Below are 13,819 nucleotides of genomic sequence, written 5' to 3' on the forward strand. Positions count from 1 at the left end.
TTACCCTAAATAATATGTTCTACTGCTGAGCATCCCATGAGGCTGCAAAGATGCAAGTTTTGGCTTCAGATCATAAGCAACTGTGTGTTGTTCCTAAAATACTTGATAGCAATACCAAGGGAACACTTCAAAAATAGCAGGAGAAACTAAAAGTATGTTAAGCCATAGATGCAAATATGATACATTAATTATTGGTATTGCTAAATTCTTTAAATGTTTATTTTTAGTTGAATCTTAACAAAGCTCCCTCTGTATACAAACATGAAATGCACTAAGAAAGCAAACTGGAACTTTAGCTAACTCATTTAATCTTGGATTGCAATTTTACTACTAAAAATCTTTCAATATCAACTTCACTATTAAAGAAGAAAACTAATAACCACTGAGCACCTGTGATATGCAAGACAAGTGAGAAGCCTCCTTTGCAAGCATCAGTCTTATTCGTCACATTGAAGAGGTGCTGTATCCAGATAATCTAGACATCTAAATATCTATTGAAACCAAAACAAGTCAATCTGGTAATCTGTGCATTAAATGTAAATTAAATAATGTCATAGCTATAAAGTTGAAAGTAAATCTGTAACACCTAGCACAAGCCTTCATACATGTGTTAAATACTAAAATTGGAGAATATAAACATTGACTTTAGTAGATAGGAGTGGGAAGGGTATTTCCACATCTAGTCAGGAATACTGTTTGATATAACTGAAGACTTACATTTCAAAAGACAATGAGTATTTCCTCGTGGACACAAGTCAACCAAAAGGACTGCAAGCGATTTTTTAGTAGGTTACAGGGAGGGTAAGGATAATCATGCCACTCTTTGCAGAAGGTCAGGAAGTCTAAACCCTACCCCAAAGCATAAAGAGGGCTCAAATAAGAATGTAATGTTTACCAGCATGGTTGAAAAGCAGAGTATCACGTGAGCTCATTTGCCACTAAATACTCACTCCCATCTCTTATTCTCTAGCCTGTCTCTCTCCCTAGCTAAGCAAATTCTTATTCCTCTTTTCATTCTGAAAAAGAAAGATCGGTTTTCATCTCTTCTGGTCTTTTGATGTCCCATATTCTTTTTTCTCCTTTCTTTTCCTTCTTCCCTCTCCCTCTTAGTGACCATAATGAAGAATTCACATTCTCACTTTTATTTAGTTGTTGATTAGAAAATTTAATAGTTCTCTCTCAAGATTGCCTCAGCTTTTTTATATGCTTCAGTCTAGTATAAAACTTCAAAATGTTATAATAGATAAAATTGTCTTGAAATCTGCTATGTCCAATAAATCTTGCTCTACCCCTTCCTGAAAGATCACAGTAAGAGAATCACGAAAAGCATGCTTTTCACAGACCTGTGGAAGGAGCACACACAGCAGGAGGGATATATCCGGGAATGGGTGGCCACCTGTGAAGCCATTAACTGAATTAAAAAAAAAGACAGTATAAAAGAAAAATCTCCAGAAAAAATGGTGCAAATAAAGTATACTACCATTGATATATAACATGACTCTTTCCTCAGGCTGTTATCTCGTTTCAGCATAAAGAACGAAAACCTAAAGAAGAAAAAAATGTTTAAATTTTAAAAAATGTTTGTCTTAATATAGAACATTTTTCAAAGGTAAACAGAAATTCCATCCTGTTTCAGCTATTGATCCATCTCTGATGAATCTGCTCTCTGATCTGTTTCAGCTATTGATCCATCTCTTAATTACTCCTTCCTTTGTTGTTACTGATTTCAAAATCAGAAAGCAGGCTTACCATTTCTTAGTTTGTTTATCCCTCAAATGTTTGTGGGAAAACAGAAAACCAAATATCACATGTTCTCACTTATAACTGGGAACAAAATCTTGGGTTCACATGGACGTAAAGATGAGAAACAAGCACTGGAGACTCCAACAGGAGAGAAGGAGGGGGACAAAGGCTGAAAAACTGCCTATTGGGTACCATGTTCAGTATCTGAGTGAACATGGTATCAATAGAAGCCCAAATCTGAACCCCATGCAATATACCCTTGTAGCAAATCTGCACGTGCACCCTGGAATCTAAAAACAAATAGGAATTTAAAAATAAATAAATAAATAAAATGCAAATTTATGTTTTAAATTTCCTGTGGGGAGTAAGGACTGATGAGGGAGAAGGAAAATATAGTATCTGCTTGCCTCTGCAGCTTCTAAACTGAAAGACAGCCAAATGCCTCCAAAGGGAGGAACTAAATGTTGATGTACTGTACTTGCTCTGCTTATAACCATCAAAGAGCAGAAGCTGTATTCCAAGATTCCTTCCAGCTTCAGGGTCACTATCAGATCCTGCCATGGGTCCAAATTCACAACTTTTGTTAACTGATCTTCAAAATCAAGTCCTTTATTGCTAAATCCCATGAGAACAATTCTGGGTCTGTTCTCCTGAAACTTCAAATATTCTTAGTCCTCAGAAGGACTTAAATTTGTCTTGTCACTCTTACAGCCTCCAAAGACCTCCCAAAGAGACTTCTCAGCATACCCTCCACTAAATTGTGTGGCATTCAAACAGCCACTGCAGAAAGATAGCTTCCACCTTGAAAATTAAAAGCCACAACCTTGGAATTGATCAAACATTACTCACTAATTATTTGATAAAAATGCCTAGGTAATTTATTCCTCAAAATTGTGTCTCAATTTTCTTAACAACATGATCTAATTCCTTTCAAGAAGCTATGCGCCTACTTGAAACTAAGATAAAAAAAATTAAGCCCTTCCAATTTAAATTTAATTTTCTCCTGAATTAAATTTGGATACCTACTATGGAAATGCAGCTTCATGACAAAAGCCTTGCTTTCTACTATTTTCCACCTCTCAGCAATTTGTAAATAAAATTGTGAAACCACTCTATTTCCTTCAAATACACTGAATTATCAATGTTAATGGGAGACAGTGTTAAGGTGACATAAAGCTCAAGTAATTGAACTGTTTAACTGTAAATATTCATGTTACCTCCTAGCTAATTTTTACTAGAGCTGCTGGCAAATTCAAAACAAAGGGAAAGGCCGGGCATGGTGGCTCACCCCGGTAATCCCAGCACTTTGGGAGGCCGACGGGGGGCGGGGTAGGTCACAAAGTCTGGAGATTGAGACCACCCTGGCCATCATGGTGAAACCCTGTCTCTACTAAAATACAAAAAATTAGCCGGGCATGGTGGTGCATGCCGTAGTCCCAGTTACTCGGGAGGCTGAGGCAGGGAAATCGCTTGAATCCTGGAAGCGGAGGTTGCAGTGAGCCGAGATCGCTCCACTGCACTCCAGCCTGGTGACAGAGCAAAGCTCCGTTAAAAAAAAAAAAAAAGGAAGAAAAAGAAAAATTAGTTTCAGATTACTTCCTACTCACTAGGTAGATGACTTCCTAACTAATCAACTTGATAACTCTCGCATCAAATTCAGAAATCAAACTTGTATCTCAGCAAAATTACAAATTTAAATTTAATGGACCTCTAGAATGCTTTGCGTATAGTGGAACCACAAATGTTACCTCCACATGTGCCAAGAGTTTATTTCAAGGCCTTCATCATTTAATGATGAAGTCGTTGCTTTGACTCTCAGACAACTGATAAGAAAATAAATATGTAATTAACATCCGTTCAACTCACACCTCATTTGAAAGATTTTTTTGTTTTGCTCCCATTTTGGAAGTCCTCAGCCCCTCCACGTACGTTTCCCACAGGTTTTAACCTGGCTGCCTTAAGGAACACTTCTGGGAGCATTCAGTTATTTCTTTTTTAACCATTTATAATTGGAAATTCCTTCATTTGAGTCCAGGCAGTCATCATCATTTACCCAGTTCAGACCTGAAAGGTATCAGTCAACCACAGCAGTTCCTGTAGGTACAATGTCTGATACCCTTGATAATAAGCACCTCTATTCTTGTACCTCTTGTTGTCATCATCAAGAAATTCTCAACAGGCCTCATTTCTCCCTGTTAATGAAAACTACATAAGCAGTAATATCTAGCCAGTATGGCACCCTCCTCTTCATCCAGATTGCCTCATTTTGACAATGTCTTTCTTGGTGGTAAGTGTTCTCAGTAAATGCTAGATACCCATACCCTGCCCTCCTTTCAATCATGGTAATTTAACACCTGTTTCATCCCCTCAGGAGTTTCTCTATTAAGCACCTGCCTAACTAGATGTTCAATCTAAATCCTGAAGCACAGACCACATCCTAGGAGTGTTAACCCATTAAAGAGATTCCTACCTTTGAAGCACAAGTGGAAAAGTGAGTTAAGAAAGTTGGCTACACCATTAGCTTCATCTTTGGGAGTCTGACCTTAATTTTCACTAAGTCAAGATTCTGGTATATTCATGTCAATATCATTGATACGTGGCCTGGAGATCATTCTTAAGTCTCCTTTTCAAACAGTTAGCTAATTTAGAAGTTCAAGAAAAAAATACATTTCCTAACTGAAACCCCTTTTTTTGCCCTAAAAATGGTGGATGATATGACAATATACATTTTTATATGAGCCAATAAAAATAGCTTAGTTCCACCCCCCCTTTTTTTTCCCTTATCTGTCTCAAGTCTTTCTTGGCTTAAAGGCTTTTAGAATTAGTGCACCACTGGGGGAAATGTTGAATTGTGCTCTAATTTTATATTTGACATTGACTGCATATCTTTGGCCATGTCTGTTAACCTTCTTGGCCTTAATAGATTATCCATAAGTTACCATTCTTATTAAATGGTGTTAACACATGTTCTGTTTTCTTAATGGAATGCTGTAATAAAGAGAAAATGATACTTTCAACTTTCTGTAGATATAAAAGATTTTTTTTTTTTTTTTTTTTTGAGACGGAGTTTCGCTCTTGTTACCCAGACTGGAGTGCAATGGTGCGATCTCGGCTCACCGCAACCTCCGCCTCCTGGGTTCAGGCAATTCTCCTGCCTCAGCCTCCCGAGTAGCTGGGATTACAGGCACACGCCACCATGCCCAGCTAAATTTTTGTGTGTTTAGTAGAGACAGGGTTTCACCATGTTGACCAGGATGGTCTCGATCTCTTGACCTCATGATCCACCTGCCTCGGCCCCCCAAAGTGCTGGGATTACAGGCGTGAGCCACCACGCCCCTCTGAAAGATATTTTTTGAACTCATTTTGATAAGCACAAAAATTGCCAACCACAATTCAAGACACTAACCCAGAAACTAAGCTAGGTAGGAGGGAGGCAGGGTTGACCAAGACTAGTTCCTGGACATCACTAAGCTTCATTTACATTTTGGGTTTAAAAAAACTTTTAACAAAAGAAATGTAAGACTTGTACACTGAAAACAACAAAATACTGTTGAAAAAGATAATAAAGAAGGTCCCAATAAATGGAAAGACTTCCCACGTTCATGGATCAGAACACCTAATATTGTTAAGGTGTTAACCTATACAATCTATAACCTAATTTATAGATTAATCCTCCAATTAATCTATAAATTAAATCTGTATTAAAGGATAGCAATGCCTATCAAAATTCCTGCTACCTTTTTCACAGACATTGACAAGCTGATCCTAAAATTTACATGAAAATGCAAAAAATCAAGAATAGCCAAAACAATCTTTAAAAAGAAGAACAAAATGGAGGACCAACACTTCCAAATTTCACAACTTATTAGAATTAAGCTATAGAAATCAAACCAGTGTGGTACTCTGATAAGGCTAGAGATATAGATCTATGGACTATAATTGAGTAGACAGAAATAATTCCCTACATTTATGGTCAATTGATTTTGGTAAGGGTACTATGACAATTCAATGGAGAAAGAATACTGTTTACAATGAACAGTGTTGGAACAATTTGATATCCATATCCAAAAGAATGAATTTGGATGCCTACCTGACACCATGCACAAGCCAACTGAAAAATGCATCACACATCTAAATGTTAGAGCTAAAACCCTAAAATCCCTAGGAGGAAACTAGAGGTAAATAATTATAATTCTGGGTTAAGCAATAGTGTTTAACATAAACACCAAATTAATAAGAGACCAAAGGTAAAAAGAGATAAGTTAGACTTCAAAATTAACAACTTGTGTGTTTCAAAGGACACCATCAAGAATGTGAGAAAAGAGACCATAAGATGGGAGAAATGCTTTGCAAATAATATATCTGACAAGGGACTTGTATCCAGAATTTATTTAAAAATCTCTTATAACTCAACATAAAAAGACGAACAACCCAATTTAAAAATGGGTAAATAATTGGAATACACATTTCTCCAAAGATGTACAAATGGCCTATGAACACATGGAAAGATGCTAAATATAATTATTAATTAGAAAAGTATAAATCAAAACCACAATCAGGTACCACTTCACACCCATCAGAATGGGTAAAATCACAAACAATAACAAGTGGTGGTTAGGATGTGAAGAAGTTGGAACTTTATACATTACGGGTAGGAATGTAAAATGGTGCAACCACCTTGAAAAATAACTTGGCAGTGCCTCAAAAAGTTAAACACAGAATTATTATATGATCCAGTCATTCCACTACCATTTCTCATATATCTAAGAGCAGTGGGAACATGTCCACACAAAATGTTCTTAGCCACATTACTCATAATCACCCCAAAGAGAAAACAACCCAAATGTCCATCAATTGATGAAATGGATAAACAAAATGTAGGACAGCCACACAATAGAATCTTATTCAGCAATAAAAAGGAATGAAGTACTGATACATGTTACAAAATGAATGAAGCTTGAAAATGTTATGCTAAGTAAAAGAAAACAGTCACAAAAGGCAGCATATTGTATGATTCAATTTATAGAGTATGTCCAGAATAGGCAAATCTGTAGAGACAGCAAGTAGATTAATGGCTGCCTAGGGTTGCCAATGGGGGTAGAGAAATGGAAAGTGCCTGCTAACAAGTGTGGGGCTTCTTTCTGAGGTCATGAAAATGTTGCAGAATTAGATAATGATGATGGTTGCACAACTCTGTGAATGTACTTAAAACTACTAAATTTTATCCTAAGAATAAGTGAATTATACGGTATATGAATTATGTCACAATAATTATGTTTTAAATTATGAATTATGCTGTTTTTAAAACACCTGGAAGAAAGATATGGCAACTATTTACAAAATAAAAAGCAGATAATTAATATAAACTTTGAGCTGCTAGTTGTGGCATGATTGTATTTTAACTTACACAGATGATGGCATGTTGTGAGCTGCCTGGTTTTAAAAAGTCTAGTCCAGCTGGGAAAAAACTTCCTAGGTGATTATTATGTGGCCTCTGAGATGCTTCCATAACCTCCCCAATTCCTTTCACCAAGTCATCATATAAATTTAAAGTACAGATTATAGATGAGATAAAGACTGGAACGGAACTATCCAAGAGAGACCATGATTTTATTTCCCTTTGCCACTATGTTTCCATGGGCCTCTTTTCCTGTTGTTTAATCTCGACATCTGAATTGTCTTGCTGCCTTATTTTCTTACTTTTCTTATTTTCATTCTGGGTTGCTCTTTTCATCCTTAATAGCAACCCTGACCTGAAAGTTTAATTTGACAGGAATTAAAATAATACCTTCACAACAAATGCCAAATTCTCCACAGCAAAATGTCACTACTGTAGGGTAGCTGTGAATTTTCATAATACATAAGAGAGAAAGACGTTTTGCTGGAGGTGAGTGATAATTCATTCAGTGAAATATAAAATGATGGGGTGGCTTCCTCTCCTTTTCATTACACAGCTATTCATCATAGCTGAAGAGTCTTACTCCAAGTGATTCAAGACAAGAAAACTAGTTAAGGAAGATGGTTGCTAAATCAAAAGTCTTCAGTGAAGCAATTAATCTCTCAGTAAGGACAGACAAAGTAAGTTTGTTCTCGGCAGAGATGCCATCACATGTCAAAATGCAAAGTAAAATTGCTGAATCATCAAAATTGTGGCCACTTTCACCTCAATCTGTAGTCCAAATATAGAGTTCTGTCATTATCATTCATCTCTCTCTCACTCGCTTTCTCATAAATTGGGGATGTTTTTTCTTTTTAAACTAATTTCTACTTTCAAAACCTTAAGATTCTTTTTTATCAACCACGGCTTTTAGTAAACATCTTTTAATGAGATGAGGAAATGCTGTGCTCTCTGAATATGTGATATTGAAGAAAATATATTTTCCGTTGGGATAGAACATTAGAAAAATAAATGGATTTCCCTGAAAAATAGTTCATAGAAAACACCTGTAATCTCAGCTACTTGGGAGGCTGAGGCACGAGAATCACTTGAACCCGGGAGGCAGAGTTGCAGTGAGCCCACTGACTCCAGCCTGGGCGACAAGGCAAAACTCCATCTCAAAAATACACACACACACAGCTGAGTAAATCATAGTCACTTGTCACAAAAGGGAAGGTAGGAAAGTCAAAAGGGAAGGAGAAGGGGAGGAAGGAGTGATAAAGGGAAGGGGAGAAAGGGAAGGAAGAAGATACTGATTGTATTCCTGAAAAACTACTTTAAAACTATTTATTCTAAAAATAAAACACATTTAAAAGTAAGATGGATGCATTAAGCATTTTTTTTTTAGACAAAATCTTCTGTTGTCGCCTGGGCTGGAGTACAATGATGCCATCTTGGCTCACTACAACCTCTGCCTCCTGGGTTCCAGCAATTCTGCTGCCTTAGCCTCCTGAGTAGCTGAGATTACATGCACCCACCATCACACTTGGCTGATTTTTGTATTTTCAGTAGAGATGTGGTTTCATCATTTTGGCCAGGCTGGTCTTGAACCCCTGACCTCAGGTGATCCACCAGCTTCGGCCTCCCAAAGTGCTGGGATTATAGGCATGAGCCACTGCACCTGGCCACATTGAGCATTTTCTAGGGGCCAGATACTGCCCTAACTGCTTTACATGTATTATTATCTCAAACTCTCAAAACAATAGTAGTGAATACTTACAGGACATTTACTCAATGCCAGCTACTCTTCTGCATGCCTTATGTATCTTAATTAAAATAATTCAATACTGTTTTTAAATTTTCATGGCAGATAAGGAAATTGAGGCTGGGGAGAGTTTAAGAAAGTTGTCTTCATTCATACAGTTAAGTGGTCAAGCTAGGATTTAAATCTGATAGGTCTGGCTCCAACATCTATTCTTTTAACTAGCACAACACAACCACCTGCTCCGAGAAAAATATCAGGAGAAGTGACATATGAGCAGTCATGGAGAAATCATTTAGAGTGAGTTAACAGAGTAAAGGATAAAAAACAAACAAAAACAATGGGCTTTGGTATCCAACTCATAAAGTTGTGTTACCTTATAAGGGTTCCAACCACTGTGATCCTTGGTCTACAAAATGAGATAAAAAGCTCCTACCCTGCAAACATGCTGTAGGAGATTCTTTGTGAAAATTTTGTGATAGTAGTTTAAGAGCTGAGAGTCATTATCATCATTATTATCTATATCATTATTATTCATCTTCTTTTGAGCTGACAGAGTTCAAACGCTTCGGCCTCTACCACTTTCCTGTTTTGCTTCTCTTTCTACAATTTTAACTATGATTTTAACCTAACAGGACTGGTTAATGAAGAAAATAAAATTTTATTTTGACAGAGAAAAACTAAAGCAAAATAATTGATAGTAATGAGGGATATCACATGCATCTTTGTAACAATACAGCAGTGAAGGAAAAAATATTTTCCATTTTACAGAGAAATAATTTTGCCCACTTATTCTGAGGAAAAAAGGGGTAACTATAAGATTATTAATGGTGCTTTCCTTATACCATCCAGAAGGAAAGTAAGATTGTTCCTTTATTGATAAATGTATTCCAGTAATTTATTCAAGATCCTGGGTTTAACCATGATATGGTCCAGTTATATAGGTACCTGGAACAACCTCTAACTCCAGGCAACCAATTCATTTACTGACACATCACTGAGCATAAGAGTTCAGCATGATGCCCGTCAGTAGATGAATGGACAAGCAAAATGTGGTATACATATAACAGAAGATTAGCCTGAAAAAGGAAGGAAATTTTGACACATGCTATACAACAATGGTCCCTGACCTTTGTGGCACAAGGAACCCATTTCATGGAAGACAACTTTTCCACAGACAGGGAGATGGAGAAAGGAGGAATGGTTTCAGATTAAACTGTTCTACCTCAGATCCTCAGGCATTAGTTAGAGTCTTATAAGGAGTCTGCAATCTAGATCTCTTGGGGACCCCTGTGCTACAACATGGATACACTTTGAGGACAGTTTTCTAGTGAAATAGCAAGCCACAAAGAGACAAATACAGTATAACCACACTTACATAAAACAGAATAGTTAAAATTGTAGAGATAGAAAGTAGAGTAGGTGGTTTCCAGGGGCTGTGTGGAGGGAGGAATGGGGAGTTGTTATTTAATGAGTATAGAATTTCAGTTTTATAAGGTTATAAGAATTATTGAAAGACGTGGTGGTAATAGCTGCAGAATGTTATGAATGTATTTAATGCCACTACACTGGACATTTAAAAATGGTTAAGAAGTTAGCTAGTACACCAGAGGTGCATAGCTAGTTGCTGTAAGAACATGTAAACTCCATTACCATATGACAATCCCCTCAAATACCCTTCAAATTCTACTGAATGTTATGAAGAGTTCTACTCTGGGAGAGTAGTAGTATCTTTATGGCATCAAAAAAATAAATAAACAGTGCTAATATAACAAGGTTTAAAAGAAATAAGAGTTAATCTGTAAACCTTGTAAAAGCAAACCAAAAAGAAGTAAATAAAATCTGCCTCAAATTTCTGTTTTTACTTCCAAATATCCTCATCGATTACTAATTCTATTTATTTTTTCCCCTATGAAAATCAGATCAATAAAAGAGGATAAGAGGTGCTAAGGGGGGATATTACCTAATATGATTAGTAGAGCCTCACTCTTTTCTCTTGGCTAAGTTGACTTTCCATTGTCTTGTTCGTCTTGCCCGAATAGACATAGCTACACCAAAGTGGACATTGTATGTAACAATAATGTAATATAAAAATAATGTTTTTTAAAGTCTACTTTAGAATAAATGATGCAGAAAATCTTTTGTTAAACTGGTCTTATTGCTACTCCTGAGTTCTCTGGTGCTAGATGGGGAAAGGCTATTAAAAGGCAAAACTTGTGCCTATTCTGATAAATCTCTTATTTTTGTTAGTGATTAATGCAGACATCAACATTAGTCTCTTAATGGAATGCAGTTTTTTCCCAATTTTTAGAATAAACTAACTCTACTAATTATTATTAATATGATCTTTATGCTAATATTAAATTCTACAGTATTTCAAGGTTAGGGTATTTCCCCAGCGAAGGACTTCAGTCCAAGCATATGCACACTTGTTAAATAGGAATCATTGAGTTGGGGAATGTCACTCATGCATAGCTTCATAGAAACTCAAAAAATGTGGCAAGTAAAATAAAGTGGGGAGCAGGCAGGAAGGAAATAAAGAAGTAGGCCTGATTTTGCCATTTACACCTTGTAAGAAAGGGTCCAAGTTATTTTTAGATTTAAGAGGATCTTTCCAATGCATCCCAAGGGTACTCAGTAATGATGCTTGGATTTCTCTGATTGTTAGTAAGTCGTGGAGTAGACTCATGGGTCACTGAAAGGAAGGGAAGAATAGCATCCCAGTGACAAAACAGAAGAAATGTGAATGGCCAGAAGATAAATTACTAAAAGATGGCATTTACGAAAGGAAGAATGGGGGTTGGGGGTTCAGCAGGAACCATATGATGAGTACTTTGTAAATGATGTTTCCTTTAATCTTCAAAAGAACCCTTTGAAGTCAATATTATTCCTACTTCATAGTTGGAAAATCTAAGTATACAGATACTAGCTACTTTGTCTCAGACTACAGAACTGATTAGTAGAAAGAGCTAGGATTTGAATCCAGAGCTGTTTTTCTTCAAAGTTCATATTCTTTTCACCACAGTCAGGTTTGGAAACCTGAGAAAAACTCACATTTTATGCTTGTATTTTAATCTGCTAAAAGTTAAGACCTCCCTCAGCAAATATAACCACATATAAGGAAGATATGAAACATTTTTTAAGTACCTCAATTGATTTTTATTTATTTTTATTTTATTTTAGCCCATGAGAAGGAATCTTCTTCTGTTCTGACTACTGGAATTTGTGAGATAATAATTAACACTACAGCTTGTGCATACTAGATTGGGTAGCTGACTATGGGTCATTTTAAGTGGATTGTCCCATGACTTCCTTGCTTCTTCTTGATATTGTAGACTCAAGAGACGTCTCTAAAAACCTAAACACAGTTTTATGAAGTGGACCCATTCCTTTCCCTATAATATCTGTCTCCAGACATCCCAGGTTACCTAAGGGAGTACACACTAGTGATGGTTACTTTTGAAAGTTTTCTACTCCAGCAGTGTGTATTTTAGTCATGCAATAGGAACTTTATAATACTGATGATAAAAGGCCCGGTTAAAATGTTCATTTGATACAATTATCATTACTTTATGTTCTTACACTATCGTATTCTAAACAATTCTGCCTGGTTCTTCAACTTTCATTCCCCTCTGCACAAGCTGTAGTGTTAATTATTATCTCACAAGTTCCAGTAGTCAGAACAGAAGAAGATTCCTTCTCATGGGCAAAAAAATAAAATAAAATAAAAATAAATAAAAATCAATTGAGGTATTTTTAAAGTTTTTTAATATCTTCCTTATATGTGGTTATATGCCATCTTTCTAGTGTTATTTGTGTCTTCTCTGCTTGATCTTTTCTAGATTTATTTCTTAATCTTTCCAGAGAATACTTTATTTCATTTTTATTATTTATTTTATTTTTTTTATTGAATTTTAGGTTTGGGGGTACATGTGAAGAACATGCAAGATGGTTGCACAGGTACACACATGGCAGTGTGATTTGCTGGCTTCCTCCCCTTCACCTATATCTGGCATGTCTCCCCATGCTATCTCTCCCCAACTCCCCACCCTGTGCTGTGCCTCCCCTATTTCCCTCTGACAGACCCCAATATGTGATGCTCCCCTCCCTGTGTCCATGTGTTCTCATTGTTCAACAACTTATGAGTGAGAACATGTGGTGTTTGATGTTCTGTTCTTGTGTCAGTTTGCTGAGAATGATGGCTTCCAGATTCATCCATGTCCCTAAAAAGGACACGAACTCATCTTTTTTCATAGTACTCCATGGTGTATATGTGCCACATTTTCCCTGTCCAGTCTATCATCAATGGGCATTTGGGTTGATTCCAGGTCTTTGCTATTGTAAACAGTGCTGCTATGAACATTCGTGTGCATGTGTCCTTATAGTAGAATGATTTATAATCCTTTGGATATATATCCAGTAATGGGATTCCTGGGTGAAATGGAATTTCTATTTCTAGGTCCTTGAGGAATCGCCACACTGTCTTCCACAATGATTGAACTAATTTACACTCCCACCAACAGTGTAAAAGTGTTCCTATTTCTCCACATCCTCTCCAGCATCTGTTGTCTCCAGATTTTTTAATGATCGCCATTCTAACTGGCATGAGATGGTATCTCAATGTAGTTTTGATTTGCATTTCTCTAATGACCAGTGATGATGAGCATTTTTTCATATGTTTGTTGGCCTCATAAATGTCTTCTTTTGTAAAGTGTCTGTTCATATCCTTCACCCACTTTCCAATGGGCTTGTTTGTTTTTTTCTTGTAAATCTGTTTTAGTTCTTTGTAGATTCTGGATATCCAGCGCCTTGTCAGATGGGTAGATTGCAAAAATTTTTTCCCATTCTGTTGGTTGCCGATTCACTCTAATGACTGTTTCTTTTGCTGTGCAGAAACTGTGGGGTTTACTTTTTTTAATTTTATTGATCAAGTCTCC

At 36.5% G+C, this 13,819-nt stretch overlaps 1 protein-coding gene across 6 annotated transcripts in view; it reads right to left on the reverse strand.

The window, feature by feature from the left end:
- OTOL1 (otolin 1) overlaps positions 1–4,764 on the reverse strand; it is a 119,803-nt gene extending 115,039 nt beyond the window's left edge. For 2 of the 6 annotated variants that reach the window (XM_078353907.1, XM_078353906.1), the window contains exons 1-2: positions 1,481–4,764; positions 1,344–1,396 (exon numbers count right to left, since the gene is read on the reverse strand). The gene's annotated coding sequence lies outside the window, so the exon portion shown is untranslated. The other 4 variants (XM_078353911.1, XM_078353909.1, XM_078353910.1 and 1 more) reach the window with 2 other exon arrangements.
- Between the last annotated feature and the right edge of the window lie 9,055 nt (positions 4,765–13,819).

Source organism: Callithrix jacchus, chromosome 17, assembly GCF_049354715.1.
Source record: "Callithrix jacchus isolate 240 chromosome 17, calJac240_pri, whole genome shotgun sequence".
NCBI lineage: Eukaryota > Metazoa > Chordata > Mammalia > Primates > Cebidae > Callithrix > Callithrix jacchus.